Source organism: Pinus tabuliformis, chromosome 2_2 (assembly GCF_031772625.1).
Source record: "Pinus tabuliformis cultivar Carrire ecotype Pingquan chromosome 2_2, CPIR1, whole genome shotgun sequence".
Lineage (NCBI taxonomy): Eukaryota > Viridiplantae > Streptophyta > Pinopsida > Pinales > Pinaceae > Pinus > Pinus tabuliformis.
Window position 1 is genome coordinate 918992959 of NC_142300.1, and position 2921 is coordinate 918995879.

Consider the following 2921-nt stretch of genomic DNA (forward strand, 5'->3'; position numbering starts at 1 on the left):
CTCAATCTGGACACTCTTGCAGATAATGGTGTTTACTGGAAAGGAGTTGATGTATTGGTTTTTGAGTCATCCCATTGGTGGCAAGATCAAAGGTGGGAAGTATCAAAACTCTGAACTTTCTGATTAAAATTTTCAACAAGGGGCAGCCAAATCTAGTGTTGTAAATGATATTAAAAATGTAATATTTTGGAATGTGGTTGGACAGATGGGACCTAATCATGGCTAACATTTAGCTTTACACAAACATGGATCCACTTGTGGCTTACAAGAGGGCATTGACGACGTGGGAAAACTGGATACCTGCAAATATCGATCCCAAAAAATCACTTGTCTTCTTTAACACCTCATCCCCTACACATTACAGGTAAATCTTTATACAAACACACATTGTATATATTATAGGGCATTTTTGATGTGGATTGCAGTTTTCATGAATATTTTGGAATTGGAAGTTTAAGCTTTAAAAAAATATAACTGTTCTTATGATAGATCAAATTCCAAGATATTCATGAAATCTATTCAAGTAGCTATGGCTCTTATTTTAGGTATACAAAATGGTTTTCCTCATAAAATTGATGTAAATGTGCAGCCCAATTTATTGGAATCAGAAGAACGGGCATAAATGCTATGGTCAGACTGAACCAGTGCAATTTGAAGGATACTCGCCTCCAGTGATTCCTCAAGTGCCCATAGTGAAGGAAGTTATAGGGACTATGATTTTTCCTGTTACTCTGCTGGATATCACAGGACTATCCCAATTTCGCAAAGATGGTCACCCTTCAATTTACAGTAGTACCGTTACTAGTGATGAGAAGCAACATCCTGAGCAGTTTGCAGATTGTAGCCATTGGTGTTTACCAGGCGTCCTTGATACATGGAACGAGCTTCTGTATGTCACTTTGCTTTCCAAGGGTGTAGGGAATTGATAATTCTTATTGATCCCCGAAGCTGGGCAAGTTGGCCATAAGGAGGAAATCCTCTGCCTTGACTCGCTGGAGCAGTAAACATATCTGGCATTGCAAACCCATCCACAGGGCCCATTCCAATCCTGTCAAAGCCATAAGTATCACCAGAAACCATACCTGGATGAAAGCCCAAAGCCTTTGATCCTGCCATTCCCCGGCTACCCCTTGACATTGTCCCACGCCACATGATTCCTCTTCCCTTGCCTCTTCCTTGGCTTGCACTCCAAGTCTGGCTTGAGCTTTCTTGGTCATCGCAAACATTGATTTGAACTTATTTCATTAAAACGTGAAAGAAAAAAATCACAAAATTATGCTTATTCCTATATTGGGTTATGATGGAAAGAAAAATTTACTTGTTGGGTTGCTCTAGATTGAAGATTTCTGGAATGAGTTGTTATTCACTTGTATTCGTTACCGTATGGGTGTATGATGACTATCAACGTTTTGATTTGGTTGTTTTGCAAATTTGGAGTTTCTTCTACTACTTGAGACTATGGACGACTCTGTTCCTCTGGGCTAGGTTTATATATAGAATCAGGCATACTGGTGCTATGAATTTGAATAAAGTAATCTGGTATTTTTCTAGGCTTGAAGTTTTAACATTTCATTGTGGTGATTTAGCTTGGTCTTTTGTGGATTTCTTTATTGGGTTTCAGTGTTTTTGCATAGCACACCGACTTGTTAAAATGGACTTGTTGAATTGGGATTAATTTGTATACATACATCGACCAGCCCACATACACCAACGACCTCGAATGCCTTCACTGAGCCTTTAATTCTTTAAATGGAACACTAAGGCATTCTAGCAACTCCGACTACTGTTTTTGGCTACTACTTGTCTGGTATGGCAGGTGTTGAGGTTTCCCTTGTTATAAACTAGAAAAGAAATTAGATATCCCAAATGATTGAGGCCAGATTAAACTCAAGTATGTCCTGCCACTTATTCTGAAGCTAAATATTATCCATGAATATAGTAACTACCCAGAGCTCAGGAGCTAGGAAATTTCTGTGGATAACTAGAGGGTGTACTTGTGAATGCAACTGCAGAATTTTGTGAAAGGTTCACTTGTCTGTAGATTGTAGAAATTTGATGGACAACATATCAATTTTAGTTGAAGAGAGTTTCATTGTATGGGGCAGGTTGTACCAGATTTAATTGTATTGTATATGTTTAATAATGAAAAATTAAAAATCATGAGGGGTATCGTTTTTACCACATACCTCTCAATTTATTAGTGCAGGGGAGTGCCATTAAATTTCTGTTATGAACTCGTTGCAGTGGGAGATATTTTTATAAGAAAAATTGCAGCCTTGTCGGACAGTTCTTGCTTTATTGTTTCATTGCTTATACATGGATATTCAGCTCATACAAAAGGTTGTATCGATCTGGTTGGTATTGAGAGTACTTGGTCTCAGGTTGTATCGATCTGGTTGGTTTTCAGAGTACTGGGTCTCAGGCCTTTTGCAGTTTGGTTTGCCTTTCATAATTTTTATGATGTAGAACTTTCACTCTGTATCACGTAGAACTATCACTCTGCAAGTACAGTTTTACTATTAGCTTTGTAAATATTTTTTCTTAGCAATAGCTTATGGCTTGGACAAGAAGGGTGGAGAGGAAAATATTGTTGTTTTTGATCTTGGGGGTGGCACGTTTGATGTCAGTGCTCTGACTATTGACAACAGAGCTTGATGTCAGTGTTCTGACTATTGACAACAGAGCTTTTGAGGTTTTGGCTACAAATAGTGATACCCATCTTGGAGGTACTCTGTTTGAACTCTGTCTGGCAGTTTTACATTATGAATTTGAATACGTGCATAGTTTTACATTATGAATGGTACTCTGTTTGAACTCTGTCTGGCAGTTTTACATTATGAATTTGAATACGTGCACAGTTTTACATTATGAATGGTACTCTGTTTGAACTCTGTCTGGCAGTTTTACATTATGAATTTGAA

The 2921-nt window shown here is 38.0% G+C and overlaps 1 pseudogene; it reads left to right on the forward strand.

Moving 5' to 3' along the window:
• Positions 1–245: 245 nt before the first annotated feature.
• On the forward strand, positions 246–926 carry LOC149196047 (protein trichome birefringence-like 1 pseudogene; annotated as a pseudogene).
• Positions 927–2921: the final 1995 nt, after the last annotated feature.